Source organism: Eriocheir sinensis, chromosome 31 (genome assembly GCF_024679095.1).
Source record: "Eriocheir sinensis breed Jianghai 21 chromosome 31, ASM2467909v1, whole genome shotgun sequence".
In the NCBI taxonomy this organism is placed as follows: Eukaryota; Metazoa; Arthropoda; class Malacostraca; order Decapoda; family Varunidae; genus Eriocheir; species Eriocheir sinensis.
In genome coordinates, this window is record NC_066539.1 from 2,847,615 (window position 1) to 2,860,679 (window position 13,065).

Consider the following 13,065-nt stretch of genomic DNA (forward strand, 5'->3'; position numbering starts at 1 on the left):
AAATATAGCCCTAAGTGCCGTCGGGATAGAGTGAAGTGGGAAGTGCGTTGTGTGTGCCTGGGTGGAGCCTTGCCGGCGTGTCAAAGAACATGAACGAGTATAATGAAGTGAGTGAGGTGTGAATGTTGTGGTGCAGTGTTGGCTTTATGGGATCATACTTTGCGTTCCCGTGAAGTTGTTTAGCGGCACAGCACTACACACCGCAGCTATGTACACACTCGCAGCACTATAAACACCGCAGCCTGGTTTCATAGGCATCCGGCAGCTAGTAAACCAGCCAGTCAGCAGCCACTTGCGACATCCCGGCCCAACGAAGCACCCTCTCCCTTCGCCGCCGCACCGTTCATCTGCACAAGAATGGATTAATTGAGTGATTGCTTGCCAGTCCCCCTTCCCCCCCCCACCCCCCCTCGGCGCCGACCCCAGTGTATCCCTCCCCTCCCGCCGCTCTCCCGTCACCCTATCTTCCTCTCAACTCGAAGTCATCACAGATAATTCGGCGTGTGACAACCCTAGACCGCCTCCAGGGGGGACGACCCGCCTGGAGATGGATCACGATGCCCAGATAACGAGGCCCATGTTTGCAAATGTGTGTAAGGGGGGGGAGGGGGAAGGGAGGCCGAGGCAGAAGAGATGGTTGGCGAAGAGGCTTAATGGGCGGTGTATTCTTTGTATTCACTTTGTATGAGCATGTTACTGTCGTTGTTGTCGATGGTGTGTGTGTGTGTGTGTGTGTGTGTGTACGCGGGGTGGGCGTCATTACCCTCCCCTATGTCAGTGACGCGTGACTCCCCTCTCCCCACCCACCCTCCCTCCCTCCCGCTCCTCCACTCGCTTCTCTTGTTATTACTATTTCTTATTCTTCCACACCCTTCACTTACGCTCATCTTCCCTCCCTCGCGCCGCCCGTCCTCGCCGTCCCTCCATTACGCCTCCCCGGCCCTGACTGAGTGGCCCTCCCGCCGTGCATCCGCCGAGGCACGCCCTGGACCCCTCACACGGATGCGGCTCTCCCTCCCTCTATCCCTCCATCCCAACATCTAACCCTCCCCTTTATCCATCTATTCCAGCTTCGATTCTTTCATCCCTTCCTCCTTCTCTCCGTATCCCTCAGCTCTTCCATCCCTCCCTGTCTCTCCCTTCCCTTTCTCGACCCCTTCATTTCTCTTCTATCCCTCACTCCTTCCCATTCACCTATCCCTCCTTCGATTCTCCCATCCCTGTCTCTTCCTCCTTCCCTCCCTCCCTCCATTCCTCCGTCCCTCCCAGAGCACTCCAGTAAATCGGACGCAAGATAAAAAAAAGAAAAAGAAAAGCCTCCCTTCAGTCCAGGAAGAGCCACGCCAGCAAGTAGAGGGACCCCGCCGTCGCCGCCGCTGGTCAGGCCCTCGTTGCTGGGGGGACGGGGGTGGGAGGAGTGCTCGGGCGGGCCAGTCATTGTGATCGCCTTAGTTGTACAGAATCTCCCAGTCAGTTTCTTCCTCACGACCACTGCTAAAAGGGGAAAGAACGCCGAGTCACCCCTCGTTTTGCTGTTATCAGTGCGCGCGTGGGGGTTGTTGAGGCTGCTGCTTACGATGGAGGAATGACGTGTTTTATCTGTTACTTAGTTTGTGGACTCATTTTGGGATCTTGCGCGCTGGAACTTGATGTGTGAGAATTTTTGAGACACGCTTGAGGTTGAAAAATGACGTCTATTTTCTGATTACTAGTTTGTGGACTCATTTTGGTATCTTGCGCGATGGAAGTTAATGTGTGATATTTTTTGAGACATGCTTGAGGATGAAAAATGACGTCTGTTATCTGATTACTAGTTTGTGGACCCATTTTGTGAGTTCGTGCGATGGAAGTTGATGTGTGAGAGTATTTAAAGGTGGTGGAGTTGGAGAAATGACGTTATGTATGTTTAAATTGGTTAGTGGACTCCCTTTGGTATCTGGTGTGAGGGAAGTTGATGTTCTTGAATAGATTTTAGAACAGGGAAGCGTCTATCTCTTTGTTAGTTCGTAGACTCACTTTGGTATATTCGTTGCGGTGAAAGTTAAAGTTCTTATACATTTTTGTGAGGATGCGTGTATTGGTTTGTGGACTCACTTTGGCAATGTTTTTTGTATATATTTTTTATAATGAGGAAGCGTTTCATTAATCTGAGGATGGAGCATGAAATCAGGGGCGACGTGGAGCTACAAGTTACGGAATTAGATTCAATAACAAGGGATTCAAAACACATCTTGGGATTCAGGGGAGAAGGGCGCCCGCACAGTGTCTAGGAATCCCCTCTTCCCCCCTACCCTTCCCTTTCCTTCCCTTCCGTTTTCTTTACCTCTCCATTCCCCTTCCCTTTCTCCTTCCCCTCACCACGGCAGCGAGGGGAGGGGCAAGGGACTCGACTTCACCTCGCCCCCTTTACCTCGCCCCTCTTCCCTGGATCGACCCCTTTCGCTGCCTGAGCCACTCGAATGATGGTTAACCAGACTCTACTGTTTCGTTAATTTGTTGCGATGAATTATGGAAATGAGTACACTGGATTGCGTGCTTGCGTGCGTGTAGTGCCAAGGCCTCCCCCACACAAACAAACTTTCAAACACTTCGACGGCTCCTCTGTTTGTCGAATTGGTGTTTGTTTGTGGTCGTGTGGAGAGGTTTGTGTTGGCGCGGGGCTAATGAAGGCGGCGCGGCGTGGGGGCGTTAGCGTGACCCCGAGGAGGGCGGTTAGCGGGTTTATAAATGCAAATCACGTGTTTAATAGCCGTGGGCCTCCTGCTGGCGACGATGATGACGATGATTATAACGATGATGAAAGCAAAAGCAGCAGCAACTCTTTCAAAATACACACATAAAAACACATAAATAAATAGATATAAAAAAAAAATAACAAATCTCCGTAACCACCACCTGCCTCACTTTCAAGACTACCTCTCATTTTACGACCTCCGCCACGAACTAGTAAAAAGTCATCGTCGTTTTCATCGTCCTCGGCATCCGCCTCGCACATGTGTCAGCGGCGGGGGTGGGGGGGGGGGGCGGTAGGGGGAGGGGGGACGCGGCTGCCCGGGCCATGTTCCTCGCTTCTCAAAATTATTCCATCTGCGTTATGTATATTCTGTCACTGGAATAATATTGTAATGTACTCACTGTCAGACGAGAGCTTTTTCCTCCTCCTCCTCCTCCTCCTCTTCCTTCCCTCCTCCGCTCCCTGCCAAGCGCCCCCCGCTCATTGAGAGTCTCTGTGCCTGTCTCCCTTCATTCTTTCCCTCCTTCCCTTTCCTCCTCCTCCTCCTTCTTCTTCCCTCCTCCGCTCCCTGCCAAGCGCCCCGCCCATTGAGGGTCTCTGTGCCTCGTCTCCCTTCCCTCTTTCCCTCCTTCCCTTTCCTCCCTCCTCCCTCCTCTGTCTCACACCCCATTTCCTGATGATCTTCCCCTCCTCCGGAAGTAGCACTACGAGGGCCAAATTGTGTCTACTTGCGCTTTATTGTTATTACCATCCTCCTCTCCCCTTCTCTCTCCTCCATCTCTCCCTTCTTCTCTCTCTTCCTCCCCCTCTCGCTCGCTCGCTCGCTCTTCCTTCCTCCTCCATCAATCCATCCATCCGTTCATTCCCCCTTTTCACTCAGCCTCCCACTTCCTCATCTCTCTCTCTCTCTCTCTCTCTCTCTCTCTCTCTCTCTCTCTCTCTCTCTCTCTCTCTCTCTCTCTCTCTCTCTCTCTCTCTCTCTCTCTCTCTCTTCAATCGGTATGCATATTATAAAAGTCATATTTCAGCTGCCTTAAAAATAATTATATATCGTGATAATAATTGTTTTGATGTCATTGAAGTCCGCGACGTGTTTCCTTGTAGCACGTAGTCGGAATATCAGAATTGGGAAGTCAGCGCGTGGTCATAAAAAACATATATCGTCACATTCAGAAGTCTGTTTGCCATGTCTCCAGTCCTCGCCTTTTAGTGTGCTTCCTGGCTCATTACTCCGATATCATCATTATTGATTTTAAGTTGGTAGTTACTCGTACACGTATTTAGACGGTAAAAAGTTTCATGTTGTATAGTTGTTAGATGTATCCGGGGGAAAAGTATCTTGATTAATCAGAATTTTTAAACTGAGAATGCCATGAATTACCAAGATTTTACACACACACACACACACACACACACACACACACACACACACACACACACACACACACACACACATGTCGAAATCTAAGAGTTGTGTGAGGTGAAGCTGTTGTTACGTGTCTTTTAAGTCTACACACTGTCCGACCGGACTCTCTTACCAGTTTGATGACTTCCTCAAGGCTCCGCCGCCGCCGCGATGACAAGGGTTTGCGACGCAAAAAGCATCGGCTCATCGCGGGGAGTGTCCGTGCTTGCGTCATGAGTCGTGAGGTGCGAATGTAGCCTGCAGCCTTTGAAGCAGTTTGATCTCGCTGTTGTTCAGCTTCTCGGAAAGAGGCGGGCAGGCCGTGCAGGGCCGAGGGCGTGACACAGGCAGGTGATTGTGGGAGGCAACGGAGCAGGTGGACGGACCAAGCTGCGTCAGGCTTTCACGTTAAATTTTATTAATTGAGAAGGAGGCTTAATATCAAAATAACGAGGAATTAAAAAAAAGGAAGGTAGTTTGATTGAATTTCGTTTGTGTAAAAGCGTAGAATATATTTTTGAAGCATTAATATATCGATCATATTTATTGTAAGCCTTGAACCAATGTTGACGGAAGGGAGAGGATTGTTATGGCGTGGGTGGCTGTGGCGGTGACGGGGTCGCGAGGAGGCGGGGTCGTGACAGGTGGGGCGGCGAGGCGTGATCGCCCCGGTGAGTGGCGGCTGATGAGGGTCCACGACGGGCTGATCTTGTAAGACGATTACCCGAGGGAGGCGCCGAGGACTCCACTTCCTCGCCCCGGCCCCGCCTGACCCGGCCGCGACCATGCTCCACAGCCCTCCACTGTGTTACTCCATCCCTCTTTATTGGCTCTCCTAAGCTTCCACCGCAGCCCTGTCACGAGAGAGAAGGGAAAAAATGGATTTTCAAATGAGAAAATAGTATATATGAGGAGAAAGGGTTTGGGGTTTCTTTCTTCACGCGTCATCATCAATCTAGGGACTCTCCGGGCGATTTATTTTGGATAAAACTCAAAGGGCGACTTTTCGGGACACTTTGTCAAGTCTTTTGCGGTTATCGCGAGGCATGAGTCAGCAGCGGCCGCGGGACGGACGTGTTGCGCGGGGCGGGCTGCTGCCGCGGAGCGATTGCGGCTGCGTGATGAGTCTCTGGGTTGGGGAATGAAGATAAGTCAACACCCGCGGCCTTGCTTCGCTATGAGCAGTGACTCACTGGCTGCTCCGCGCCCGCAGGCCAGTGGTGATGTGTTCGTGATAAAGACATTTCCCCTGGTACGAGAAACCTTTGTTCCTTTGAAATGCATTTTACCCTATATTAATAACAATAATAATAATAATGATAATAATAATAATAATAATAATAATAATAATAATAATAACAACAACAACAAAAACATTAATAATAACATTAATGATAATGATAATACTGTATGCATAGAGGAGTTGTGTGTGTGTGGGTGGGTGGGAGCAACGTCGTAATACACACACACCTGCCTGACCGCCCCCGACTGCCTGCCCTCCGTCACTCCCTCCCTCACACGCTGCAGTCGAGGGCAGACATGGAAAGGCCGCGCTGGGAACACAAATATGACTGAGGGCGACATGTGGTATGATTTCAAGCTACTTTAAGTGTTCGAGGTCAACACAATGCATTCAGCTTAGAAAAAAAGAGAAAAAGAAAAAGCTACTTGGTAGCTACTGCCTTACGCCCTTATCTATACCATCCGTACCTAAGCACACCTACTGCACCGATCTCCTCATGAATATAAAGCATGTAAATAGACGTGGGAACCTGCTGCCTGGTGGATCGTGGCGCCATCACAGTGTCTTTCTTCCATCCCCGTGAGACCGTACTGTTCTGGCGAGTGTTTCTTCTTGCGTGAGTGGGCGTTGTTCCTTGTTCCGTTACTCCGGGGCTGATCAGGTGGCCTTGCTCTTACCTGTACCCGCGCACACACGAACAAGCATACCAACACAAACGCACGAAGATCATAAACACGACGATGAAACAAAGGACAATAACAAATAAAAAAAACATACGGTGAAAAGAAATAACAGAAAAACACGTGACCAGCAAGGCATGGGTGGGACGGGTACTGTCTGTTTGGCGGTTTATTATTAGAGTTGTTTATAATGAGAGAGAGAGAGAGAGAGAGAGAGAGAGAGAGAGAGAGAGAGAGAGAGAGAGAGAGAGATCTGTGCATGACTTTGCATACACTATATAATTAAGGTGACGTGACAGGACTCCGCCTTGTATTTAGCCACAACGTAACACTCACCCCAACGACCGACAGACCTTGAACCAATGAGCAGCGGCCATGAGGAGAGTGGGTGATGAAGTCGTTTAGCTCTGGTGGCGGCCGCGTCTGTTGGGCCTTCCCACTCCGCCACTGTAAGACGTCTGTTGTGCACGATCAAGGGAGGAACTGCGTTAGAAATCCACTCTAGAGGCCATGGATACGAGTTAAGCCCATATTTTCAGACGCTACAAACATTTCCAAAGGCCACGATGGAGATAAGTCGGGTTCTTACGAGTTTTCTTTACATTCATTCTGCAGAAGCCATGCCAGACGACTATCAGTGGCCTCTTAATACAAACATTTTCAAAACCCACAGAGGAGATTAGTCGTGTTCTCATGAGTTTTTTTTACATTCATGCTGCAGAAGTCATGCCAGACGACTATCAGTGGCCTCATAAAACTACCCATGGAAATACTAACACAATCTCTACGAAAACGTTACCAAATGCGGGTGTGTGTACAAGGCCCGTATTCTCAGAACGTTTTCGGCTCTCACAACAAGGAAATTTGTCGGTTTCTCATGTGTTTTTTTCTTCACATTCATGGTACAGAAGCTTTGTCAAACTATCACTAGGCTCATAAAACTACCCATGAAAATACCCAGAACCTGTAGGAAAGCCTTATCATATGTGAGTGTTTAATTAAGCCCCGCAATGTTTGAGTGTATAGGCCTAAGAACTGCTTATGATGTCTCTTGAGGGGAAGGGAGACTGCTTGGTTGAAAAAAAAAAAGTGATCGTAGTTATGTGAAAGAAAATGGAGAGGAATAAAATGAGAAAAAGAAGGGAAAAGATGAAAGAACTACAGGAGGGATGGTGGAGTGGTAATCGTAGGTACTAGATGTCTGAAGGAAAAGGAAAAAATATATATAAAAAGAGGGAAAATGGTCCGGGAACTTCAGTATGGGTAACGGAGGGAAATGTGAGGAGCGAGAGGGAAATAAAAAGAGTAAAGACAAAAGCAACGACTCGGAAATGGACGGCGGAAGGAAGTGTGCGAAGGAGTGAGGAAAAAATAAAAGTGGGAAGCAAAAGAGAGAACGTCAAGGCTCAGGAAGGAATGGCAGGGAGGGAAAGGTGTGAGAAGGAAAACGGGAAAAAGAAAGAGTGGGAAGCAAGAAGAGAAAAAAAAGGAAGAAAGGAATGGCGAAGGGAAGTATGAGGGGAAAAAAAAAGTGGCCTCTCAAAACTCTTAAAACTGAAGGAAATGTCAGAAAAAAAAGGAAAAACGAACAATGAAAAGAATGAAATTAAGAAAGGGGGGAATGGAGAGATTGAAAGATGGGAAAAATGGGAAATTGATGAACGGCAGGAGGGAAGGGAATCTAGGGGGGGGGGAGAGTAACGAATAGAAAGAGCGAAGGGAATTGTGAGAAAGGAAGAAAAAAAAGTTAAAGTAGAAAAGAAAAATAAGAGCCCAGGAAAAAGATGACGAAAGAAAATAATGTGAGAGGAAGAGAAGAATGAGAAACAGAGAAGGAAAAAGATAAAATAAGAAAGAGGGAATGGAGAGATTGAAAGAATAGAAAAAAATGGGGAAGTGATAGACGGCAGGAGGGAAGGGAATGATGAGGGAGGGAGGGAGGGTGTGTGTGGGTGTGCGTGGGTGTGGGTGGGGGGGGGCAGAGAATAGCGAATAGGAATAGGGAAATGTAAAAAAAAGGAGAAAGGAAGAAAATAATAAGAATCAGAGTAGAAAACGGACAAAAATAAGAGCTTAGGAAAATGATATCTGAAGGAAACGTCAGGAAACAGGAAAAACGAGAAACAGTGAACAAAAATAATGTAAGAAAGAGGGAAGGGAGAGATTGAAAGAATAGAAAAAATATGGAAATGATTGACGGCAGGAGGAAAGGGAATGCGGGGGTGGGTGGGTGGGGAGAGAGAGAGAGAGAGAGAGAGAGAAATGAGAAGCAAAGTAGAAAAAAAAGCCCGAAGAAAATATTTAAAATGGGAAAAATGAGAAACAAAGGAAAAAAAACGAAAATAAAAACAAAGAGGGATTGGAGAGATTGAAAGAATAGGAAATAATAGGGAATTGATGGACGGCAGGAGGGAAGGGAATGGTGGTGGTGGTGGTGGTAGGGGGGGAGAACAACGCATCAAGGACGGGTCAATTCCGATTCCGATGTTATCCCCGAACTCCTTCCCGACGACTCCACCATTTAGATACTATCGTTTATTTCGACGGTCTATTTTGTCTGTCCCTTCCTCCCCGTCCCCCTTATCGTGATGTGCGTCCTCCTCCTCCTCCTCCTCCTCCTCCTCCTCCTCCTCCTCCTCCTCCTCCTCTTCCTCCTCCTCCTCCTATTACTCATATCCATCCCCTTCTGCACCATTGTGGGTCTGATATTTGTCTATGTCACTGTGTACTCCACCTTATTCTCTCTCTCTCTCTCTCTCTCTCTCTCTCTCTCTCTCTCTCTCTCTCTCTCTCTCTCTCTCTCTCTCTCTCTCTCTCTCTCTCTCTCTCTCTCTCTCTCTCTCTCTCTCTCTCTGTTATTCTGCCTGTTACTTTTTTTTTTCTTTTTTTTCATCATTCATTGTTATTATATTTTCTATCGCAGTGTTCTGAAAAGTTAATCAGTTTGAGATCGACACCCAAGGATGCTCGCGTGCGTATTTGGTGACTGGGCCAGTTCGACACTCCACAACACTGCCATTGTAAACGCCCCAACCAAACCATATCCACCGCAATGATCCGATGTTTCTACCCATTACTAGACACTAATAAAGAGGTTTCCTTCGTAGAGTCCTAAAATTCCCTCCACTTTTATATATATCAACGCCAAACACTAGAGCTACAAGGAATTTTCGTCGTATTTTGTGCTTGTAAAACTGCCCCTCTGTTCATCAATTTCTCCGGGTATCTAGGTAACGGAATTTTCGTCGTATTTTGTGCTTGTAAAACTGGCCCTCTGTTCATCAACTTCTCCGGGTATCTAGGTAACGGAATTTTCGTCGTATTTTGTGCTTGGTTGGGGAGCTTACAAACTTGCTGTACTGGACTGTAAAACTGGCCCTCTGTCCATCAACTTCTTCGGGTATCTCGGTAACGGACAGACAAACACACGAAGGGACAACTACGAAAACATAATCCCCCTCCTAGCTAAGCAGAGGCCGGCAGTGATAATGAAGATAATAATAATAACAAGAAGAAGAAGAAGAAGAAGAAAAATTACTCCTCAGCCTCAGTCTTCCCATCCTTGTTTATTGTTAAGTGTCTCCTCCGTTCCTCCTTGCCCTTTTATTCCCCTCTTCCTCCCTGTCACTCCGATTCTTCCCCGTCACTCCCTACTCCCCTTGTTCCTCCCCTCGCAGCGCACCCACCCCTTCCCTCCCCCTTCTCATCTTCCTCCCTGACCCCCCCTCCCCTCCCCTCCCTTCCCCCGTCCCCCTCCCCTCATCAAGCTACATCGCCTGCACCCTCACCCTCCATCTCGCTCGTCGTCACAGATTTCCAAATGTATATTTATGGGATGTTTCAAGCACACCGCAGCGGCCGAGACCCTTCCTGCGTCCAATTATAGATCAATTATGGAGATAGGCCTTTGCTACCCCTCTGACGCCCCTTCCTCAGCCTCCATTCTCAGCCTCCGAAGCAGCAGCGTCAGGAGCAGCAGTTAATGGACATCTAGGGACGCCTTTCTGGTCTTTCTGTGTGATGAGAGTTTATGGGTGACGTGAACTTAAGGAATGTGTGTGACGGTGGTGACGTGAGGGATGGTGATGGTGGCAGCGCGCGGCGGCTGCTGGGCCTCGGCCACCTGGAGGCGAGTTGTGCATGTGTCACGCTGACGGCGGAGGGCGAGCGATTTGTATCACCACTTGATGAGATCCGCACGCCGCCTCACGCCTGCCCGGCCAGTGCGTTGAGGCCGCCGCCCTGCAGCCCCCTGCCCACCCCCCTGGACCCCCCACCCCACCCCCAGATGGCGAGCACGGGCCGCCACCCCCTCACGACCGGCCCCTCGTTGACTGCTTTTGTAACATTTACTTAAACGCCACTTAATCTGGGGAATGAACGAGGCCTCGACACACTTCATTTATCCCCCGCTCCCCTAATTTGATCAACGGCCGTGGCTCGATATCCTCCCCTCGTCGCCGTTTTCATCAGGACCCGAACATTGGTGCCGCTGAGGGCGCGGTGCAGCGTGAGGGAGGCTCTGCTACCGTCCGTCCTGCTCAGGCGAGTGTTACTTCAGAGCAGAATCAACTGTACTAACCAAGTGCAGGGCCTCTTGTCCCCGCGTGGTCATCGCCCCTTGTGTCTTTGTTACCCCGCTAAGGTCCGTAGAATACTTAGCCCTTGCCTCCCCCTCTTATTTATGGCAGAATGCGAGTCTTAGGAAGGGATTACCCTGAGCTGTTGGTAAGTCAATCGCGCTGAGCCGTGTCGGTCAAGACGGACCAACGCCTCTCCGCACACGCGTTCCAGGAGTGGTTTTCCAGGCTCCTCGCTCCCCACTGGCCGCGTGATTTCCACTTTGCTCACAGAAGTCGGAACTATCGGTCATAAGGGGATATGTGTTTGTCTGAGTTATTGCTTTTGTAGATTATCGCTTGGGTGTTTAGTGCGGTTGTCTAAACTCACTCCTGTTTAGTAGGACTGGAGGCTACTTATAAGGGAATGTGCTTTTGCTTCATTGCTTTTGTTGATGATCGCTTGTCTATATATGCACAATATGTACGTTTATTCACATTCCTTTATGGAAACGAAGCACGTGTCCCCCTCCGATAACAGCCCACCTTGCCATACCAACTTTTCTTTTTCATGTGGTTGAGGTGGTAAGTTTTGTATAGTAAGTTCGACTGAAACCTAACTTTTATTTTTGTCTTTTCCAGAATTGTTAAGCGAACGACTGAAGTGGACCCCCACACAATTTTCCTGAGGTGAGTGTCTCGTCTTTCCATTACAGGCTCCAGCAAGGCGCCGCGCTCCCACTCGTTGTCTGAGGCAGAAAATGTATGATGAGGCTGCGGGAGACGGTGTGGTGTGAGGGAACTCCAGTGCAGCGGCCATAAAGGGAAATGGGTTTAGTCGTGACTGTGCTGCTGGCTTTTTTTTTTTTTGAGGGGGGGGGTAGGAGGGGGGGAGGACTTTTATTCGTTTCTGTAGTCTTGTGTGTCTTGTGTTTTCTTTCATGGCGATTGTACTGAGTGGTTGACAATAAAAGTAGTACGTGAGAATCATATATCTTAACACAGTGAAAAAATAAGCGTTGTACTTAACACTGGAGTAGAAAAAAAACGTATAAGTGGGAAGGGGTCTGGGGTGTGTGTGTGTGTGTGTGTGTGTGTTGGGTAAGTAAGTAAAATTTTGTTACATTTGCTGTTGTTTTCAGCAGAAGTAAACTCCCTCATTTATTTCTCCTTCGCTGCTATACGGAGCACGTGTTTGCCTTGTCGCTGTATAAGCAGAGGCCTTCTCTGGATATAAAATAACAATGACTTAATTCGATTCGGTGGAAACTGTCTGTTCTGATCGCGATTCGACAACAGTGTGAAGGAAATTCGTTGCGTAAGTCTAAAAATCATATACACAGATGAAACAGTGACTATTAGCCGTGATAACACCGTCGGCACCACTTAAAAAGTTACACCGCGATACTGTAGCACATTAGGTGTTCACGGTGTTCTGAAAATATACATTTAAAAGATCATTTTCGATATACTGATGACATTTTTTAGGTAGTTCAGTTCAGTAGTGCAGCAAAGACAACAATACTGGGGAAGTCTACAAGTAGGAATTTATATGAAGAAGACTAAAGTTATGTTCATGAATAATGATCAAATCAAACCAATAGTCATCCGAGAGGCAGCTCTTGAGAGGTGAATGTGTACGGGTTTATACAATTAGGACCACTGATGCATACCAATCCCTCACTTTATCCGGAAATGTAAGACGTATAAAACTGGCCTCTGAGTGCTTTCAGCATATAAAGTAAAGTGTTGAGTCTTCTAACGCTGAGTTTAAGTGGAGTTTTCAGTTTCTTTTCACTGATCAGTCATTGCACTAATAATATTATGCAACTGAAGTGTATCTAACGAACATGTCCACAAAGCAATGTTCTCGCTGCCATGCACACTGACGAGTCACTAGACCATTTGAAGCAGGACCAGTGCTCGGTGTGTCTGACCTGACGCCGTTCACGATAAAGCTGGGGGAGGGAGCAGAAAGCAAGACCCGCCGGGGCTGGTATTATAAGACGCATTCGTTTCTCACATCAACTATTTCTAAAGGTCAAAGAGGGGATCAATCGGGGTCTAATGAGTGTTTCTTTAGGTTCACGGTACAGAAGAAGGGCTAAACTACCACCAGGGTCATAAAACTACTCCTGGAAATGCCCAAAACTCATACGAAAGCCTTGACAAATGTGTGTACTTGGGTGAGGAAATGTTTAGTAATACGGCCCAGGCAGCCTTCACACCGGCACTAATAAAGCACATCTTGTCTCCCCGGCGAGCGTCCCTCCCTCGGGCGTCCTCCTCAAGGTTGTTGGTCTTCGGCGAGGAGCACGTCGACCCGCTGCAAGGAGGGACTGTGTGTGAGTCACGGCGCCGGCCTGACATCCCCTCCCCTCCCCTCTGTCCTTTACCGTCCCTTTCCTTTTTTCTCTACCCTCCCCTCCCCACCCCACCCCTCC

The 13,065-nt window shown here is 48.3% G+C and overlaps 1 protein-coding gene across 7 annotated transcripts in view; it reads left to right on the forward strand.

Moving 5' to 3' along the window:
• Positions 1 to 13,065, forward strand: part of LOC127005791 (talin-2-like) — a 170,707-nt gene that overhangs the window by 80,823 nt on the left and 76,819 nt on the right. For all 7 annotated transcript variants that reach the window (XM_050874898.1, XM_050874897.1, XM_050874900.1 and 4 more), the window contains one exon: positions 11,264 to 11,311. The gene's annotated coding sequence lies outside the window, so the exon portion shown is untranslated. The remainder of the gene's footprint in view (positions 1 to 11,263; positions 11,312 to 13,065) is intronic.